The sequence below is a fragment of the Berghia stephanieae genome, chromosome 14 (assembly GCF_034508935.2).
Source record: "Berghia stephanieae isolate SIO BIC M18660-M18661 chromosome 14, UCSD_Bste_1.3, whole genome shotgun sequence".
In the NCBI taxonomy this organism is placed as follows: domain Eukaryota; kingdom Metazoa; phylum Mollusca; class Gastropoda; order Nudibranchia; family Aeolidiidae; genus Berghia; species Berghia stephanieae.
Genome location: NC_088373.1, coordinates 26,912,892 through 26,919,612, shown reverse-complemented (window position 1 = coordinate 26,919,612; position 6,721 = coordinate 26,912,892). Strand labels below are relative to the sequence as shown.

General features: G+C 35.1%; 1 long non-coding RNA gene across 2 annotated transcripts; it reads right to left on the bottom strand.

Moving 5' to 3' along the window:
- Window positions 1-358: 358 nt before the first annotated feature.
- LOC144959715 (uncharacterized) lies at window positions 359-6,455 on the bottom strand. Of its 2 annotated transcripts, XR_013642668.1 has the most exons (3): window positions 3,614-6,455; window positions 2,363-2,553; window positions 359-2,032 (listed from the first exon to the last, which is right to left on the bottom strand). It is a non-coding gene; the product is annotated as an uncharacterized LOC144959715 (long non-coding RNA). The 2 variants fall into 2 exon arrangements; XR_013642669.1 differs by lacking the exon at window positions 3,614-6,455 and having other exon boundaries at window positions 2,363-3,008.
- Between the last annotated feature and the right edge of the window lie 266 nt (window positions 6,456-6,721).

Here is a 6,721-nt window from a genome sequence, read left to right as displayed (position 1 = left end):
AATATAAGCTCAGATTAGACCCCAAAAATTCTTACAGTGATGCAGAAAAAAACAACGAACAGATCTCTTTCAAATTTACACAAAATGTTTCTTACAACAAGATGGATAGGTTTAGCAATAGTCTTGAAAATAAATTTTTCAGAATTTTTTTTTCGATTTCTTAGTGAAAATTTGGTGTGACATGACAGGAAAAAAAATTGATTTAAAAATTCATAAAACTGCTAAATTTTTGTTTAGCCCAAAACCCAACCATCATGATGCAAAACACATCATAAGAAAAATTCTGACCAAATTTGAAGACAATCTGATGGGAAACAATCCAGATGTGAATGTTAGAAAATCAGAGAATGACGCACAATGAAATTTTGAGAAAATGAAAAATTTGTCTTTAATTTGATAATAAAGCTAATTATGCAGACAAAGGCCAACATTCATCAAGTATAACCAATATGGAACAAGAAAACAGTAATATTTTATAAATTGATCAAATTCTGAAAAAAATTATAAACGATTCGCTAACCCATACCTCTAAGAAAAAAAATTGCGAAATAATTTAATATCTGCTGTTATTCACCAAAAAATTACTTTAGTGGTCAAATATGCTTTATAGTTCTAAAATTCTTTAATTATATCTCATGAACTAATAATGTAATGTATAATTTGATGCTAAACACCAAAAATAACAATTAAAAAAAAAACTTTTTTAAGGGGCAACATAAGCTAAAATTAGACGTAAAACCCTAAAATTTCTAACATAGATGCACCAAAAACTAGCATAAAAATTTCTTTCAAATTTAAACACAATGTTTCTTTCATAAATAGCTATATCATGAAAACTCTTGGAATAATTTTTTTAGAATTTTTATTTGATTTCAACTGAAAATTTAGCGCGGAACAAATGAATTTTAAAATTTATAAAATTGCTAAATTTTAATTTACCCCCAAACACTTACATCATGATGTTTTTTTTTGTTTGTTTGTTGCTTTAGGTCTCTTCCAACACAATTGAGGTTATATGAGAGACCGCTGAAACAAAAAAACAAGCAATCTAACAAAAATAGTACAAATGTCAATCAAAATCATAACCTAAAGATATCATAAGCTAAATTATAAATAACCAAGAACAAACAGGCAGAGGATTTACAGGAAAAAAATATCCCCTGTCAAAAATACAATCACAAACCAAAGAAGCAGGATAGGCTAGTAAAGAGAAGAAGAAACGACATCACTATCGGATCGTACACCCATGCGAACATCATAGGTATATGATTCAAGGGTGATGCTCCCATCCAACCACCCGCACATCATGATGTAAAACACATCATAGAAAAGATTCTGAATAAATTTGAAGATAATTTAAAGGAAAATGATTGAGGTAGGATTGCTAGAAAATCAGACAAATGCCATAAAACAGACATTTGAGAAAGCGCAAGCTTTTTCTATAATTTGACATAAAGTTAAAAGGCTGATTTTGCAGACAACTAAAAGAAATGATCCATCAAACTTTCAAAATATGACCGTAATAGGACAAGAAAACGAAAATTTTGTAGATTGATCTAAGTCTAAAAAAAATTATAATCAGTTCACTAACCCATACCCCTTAGATAAAAAAAAAATGCTGTAAAATTGATTTTTTTTACGCCCAGAGATAAAATAATTTTGTGGTCAAATATGATGTCATACCTTATGAATTCATCATTATAATCACAAAACCTAATTATTTACTGTATACAATAGGTTATACAGATGATTTCTAGATATATTAAATGATTTTTCAAAATATGATATGGCACGCTATCCTCATTTTTCATTTTTTTATTCTACTTGAGAGACAAGTCGTATAAAATTAGATATCTAGTCAAGTTGAACTGCAAAATCAATTCTATTTTAGACAATAAAACTTTAAATAGTGCACTAATTCTGAATAAAAAGCAATTTGCTTTCCCAAACCCTTGAAAATCTTACAGAAAAAGTCAACACTACTTGTTTGCCACCACTTTTTTGTAGTTCCACAAAGAGGGTTGATCCTGCTCTGGATGGAAAAATTGAAATAAAAAAGAGACACATTTCATTAGCAATTTTTGGAAATGGCATTATTGTCATAAAATGCATTTGTCAAAGACATAGCAATTTTTAAAAAATGATCATTATTCACACCAACACACTTGAAATTTCATTGGTTTTACATCCCTAGAACAAAACTCTTGGCAACAAACTATAGTCTGTCGTTAAGTTAATACATTCAGTAGTAATTCAATTCAAATGATGCTTTGCCATTTTCATTTAGAAAAATGAGCATTTATTTTATTGATCACCAATAAAAAATGTAAAGGCGCTATGGAGATTTGAAAACATTACTAACCATTGTCAAAAAGTGCATGCAGACACTCTGGTCTGCTGGCCCAGATGATGGTTTGCTGATTGATGAGTTTTGCCACAGGCAAAGGTTTGCCACAGGTTTGCCTCAACACACCTTGCCAGAATAGCCCTTGAGCCAGCATCTTTATGGATTGTCAGGACACCAGTAACGCCAACAGTGTTCTTTCATGTTAGCTGTCGATGAAAACAAAAAATTAAATTAAATTCACTACAGCGAAATAGGCACATACATGCCAATGCTAAAGTTTATAACAGCAACACTTCGCATGTTGAACGGGACATACCGTCTGTTAGGCGATATTACAATTTCTTCGGACAGAGACAACGCAGTTAACGGCCAAGTACACATTTTACAACTGAGTCCGGTGAGAGAAAGTGAGCAAAGTGCCTTTTCCAAGAGTTCAACTATGCGCCGAGCGAGGCTCGAGCCCAGGACCTTCCGGTCCAAAAGCGAGTGTCATACCACTACGACATAGCCGTACGTAATTTTTTAAAATATAATAAAAATAATCACACTAATATAATTATCTCACATTGTCATCATCATAGGCATTTCAAAACTACTAATAATACTACCACTACAGATATCTTATCATTATAAAATATTACTCTCTCTCTCTCTCTCTCTCTCTCTCTCTCTCCTCTCTCTCTCTCTCTCTCTCTCTCCTCTCTCTCTCTCTCTCCATGAACATAACATACAAAACCCAATTTTCCGATATAAAAAAACAGCCCCCCCCCCCCCCCCCCCCCCCCCCAAAAAAAAAAAACAGTTTTGAAAAAGTATGGACGATGTGTCGGCCATAATAAAGATAATAACAATAACTGAATGAAAAGTATTTTTTTAAAGGACCCTGAGCCTGGAATGTCGTGAGTACTCGAAACCTCTTGATCGTGATAAAATTAGCAACCTTTTGACTGGGGATCAGGGCCTTCTAAAAATATCTAGTATCTTTTGGTCGCCTCGCTGGGGATCGAACATTGAAACACCTGGTTTTAATCGCCTGACATGGAAGGATGATTTAAATTATTTGGGGGGGGGGGGGGGAATTAGTATTTTAATTTTTTTAAAGCCCTGTTATTGTTATTTTTCACAAAATAAAGTAATAAAGTTAAGTAATTCGCGGTAGCGACAAATGTGTCGTCAGCTGATGCACAATCAACAAACACACAACCCCAAAGCATGTTTAGTTATAAAAATAAGAAATGAATTAAAATGTGCATTTCGTATGCTTACCTTGTAAACTGAGTATTCTGTGACTTGAAAAGAGTGAAGAATTACCAAAGTCCGTCAAAATCAACTTGTAATAATAGTTATAATGTGATTGTGATGAGATGAAGTGGTCACTTTTTGACTTCCATTCCAGATAATTCATTGTATATTGCAGTTCTATCCGTATAAAATGTCATATTTTTAGTAATTACGCAAATTCTATTTTTAGTAAGAGTACAAATAAGCTCTGGCGTTATTTGCAGTGGTAGTACAAATAAGCGTAGCCAAAACAAATACTCAAAACCACCATCCTCATTCACACTGAACTTTGTTACACCTCCTTCCTCCTCTATCTCTCTCAGTAATTCCTGTACCGTCTCACTGTCCGTCCTGTCAATATCAGTCTTGAACAATCTCCGCTGCAAATCTTCGACATTTTTAGGCAATACATTTTATCCTTGGCTTGATTGAATGTATTGCCTAAGTTGGGTTGTGGACACCTTTGTTTTAGCCATAGCCCAGGGGTGAGAATGACTGGTCACTAAAAAGGAGGAAATTTTTCAGCGCTAAGATCAAGAAGCATCCATGCAAAAATAACCTATAAATTTAAATTTCATTAAAATATATTGTGATGCAATCCAAAATGTGTCTCGCAGCAATTTCTGACACCACTCGGAGGAATTTCAAAAACTGAAAGTGTAATTATAACATGGTGGTTGTAGTAATGGTAGTCGTAGGTATGATGATGTGGTGGTGGTTGTAGTAGTTGTGGTAGGGATGATGTGGTGATGGTTTTAGTAGTAGTGGTAGTCGCCACATTTCCCTTATTCACAGATTCACTAATGCCCACCTCCCATTGTTTCAAGTTGACCAGAGACGCCAACTTAAAATTTCGCTCACATAAATTTCAGAAACAATTCCGAAGAATTTCAATGCTTAAACAGGAATTTCTGCAAACTAAATACAATCTATTGAGATCTATAATCATCCCAATACCCCTTGTTTCAAATCAAGTAAAGTTCCAAAACCAATTTCATTATGACGTATAAAATATAAAAATTAATGGTAGGGTTGGTGGTAATAATGATATGATGGTGAATGTTGTACTGGTGGCAGTAATGATAATGATGATGTATGTGGTTGTGCTGGTTGCAGAAGTGGTGGTGGTGATATTGTTGTGTTGGAGGAGGTTGTAGTAGTGGTGGTAAGGATGTGGTAGTGATTGTTGTTTTAATGGTGATAGTGTTTTGATGTCGTCGTCGTGGTGGTGGTAATGATGGTGATGATGATGATGTGGTGGAGGTGGTTGTAGTAGTAGTAGTGGTGGTCCTTCATGAAATGATGGTGTGGCGATGGTGGTGGTTGTAGTAGTAATAGTAGTAGTAGTAGTAGTAGTCGTAATAGTAGTAGTAGTAGTAGTAGTAGTAGTAGTAGTAGTAGTAGTAGTAGTAGTAGTAGTAGTAGTAGTAGTAGTAGTAGTAGTAGTAGTAGTAGTAGTAGTGGCATTGATGTGATGATGACGATGATGATGATGATGATGATGATGATGATGATGATGATGATGATGATGATGATGATGATGATGGTAATGATGATGATGATGGTGGTGATAAGGTGTGTACTTGGAAATGAAAAGAGAGATTGGTGGCTGATGTGAAAAGGATATGATCCACTTTATAGATTTAAGTTTGTCTGACAGAAGGACAGATAGAGTGTCTTTGTGTGTGTGTGTGTGTGAGAGAGAGAGAGAGACACACACAGAGGGGGAGAGAAAGAGAAAAATATGAGAGAGAGAGAGAGAGAGAGAGAGAGAGAGAGAGAGAGAGAGAGAGAGAGAGAAATAGAGACTGCTCCAATTGAATATAGTGATAGCTACAGAAAGGTTAGGTTAAAGTATTGATTGAACGTTATTGTTATGTGTGTTGTGTTTTATTTGTTAATCGTAAATATTAAGTTAACGAATGTTTCATGTTGGCAATTGCCAGGAAATTAACATTTAAGTGAACCATATGTGTGTGTGTGTGTGTGTGTGTGTGTGTGTGTGTGTGTGTATCACTGTTAAGTATAGGAAGATGAAAAATGAAAACATATTGAGGCTAAAGAACTGGGTGCTCTTTACTGATTTGTATGTGTGTGTGTGTGTGTGTGTGTGTGTGTGTGTGTGAGAGAGAGAGAGAGAGAGAGAGAGAGAGAGAGAGAGAGAGAGAGAGAGAGAGAGAGAGAGAGAAAGAGAGCTCAAAGTAAATCTAGTGATGAGTACAGAACGATGATAGTGAAAAATTAATGAGGCTAAAGATCTGAGTGAACTTTATTGATTTCTATGTAAATGTGCATATGTGTCATGTGTGTGTATGACAGAGAGAGAGAGAGATAGAAAGAGAGAGAGAGAGAGAGAGAGAGAGAGAGAGAGGGACAGAGAGAGAGAGAGAGAGAGAGAGAGAGAGAGAGAGAGATTGAAGTCGAGGTGTTTGTGATGACCTGTTATTGGTAAGTAGTGGAGGATGACCATGGAAGCTAATCGGGACTAAACAAATAAGTGTGCTTTATTGATTTGTTTGTCTATGAGTGTTTGTGTAAAGAAAGATAGATGGATAGAGAGAGAGAGAGAGAGAGAGAGAGAGAGAGAGAGAGAGAGAGTTTTGAGCTATTAGTTCGAAGGGTTTTTACGGCGCTTGCTTCACTTTTACTTGTAGGTCATTTCAGCACCACTTAAAAGGTAAAAATGGGGCTGTAAAAAAATATAGATCAAAAGTAACGGAGAAAAGGTGAGACTGGTTTAAATAGGTGACTTCAAACTAACTACATTGATAGTTTGATCTTGGAGTCCGTTTGTGAGAAACGGACACCAAGATCAAACTATCAATGTAGTTAGTTTAAAGTCACTTAAAAGATTCACCAAGACACAAGCACAGAAACCTTGTGAGCGTAATACAAAATTTAGAACAAAACAAATTAACGTACACAAAGAGAGATGATTTACGAGGACGAAAACATATCCAAAAACCAGACTATACATTTAATTGCTTCCCTCCGCAAGGGAATCTGGCCGGCCAGGAAAAGGATCAAGCAAGACAAGACAGAAAGCAATTCTGATCTATGCAAGTAAAGATCCCACCGGGAAGATGATGTGAT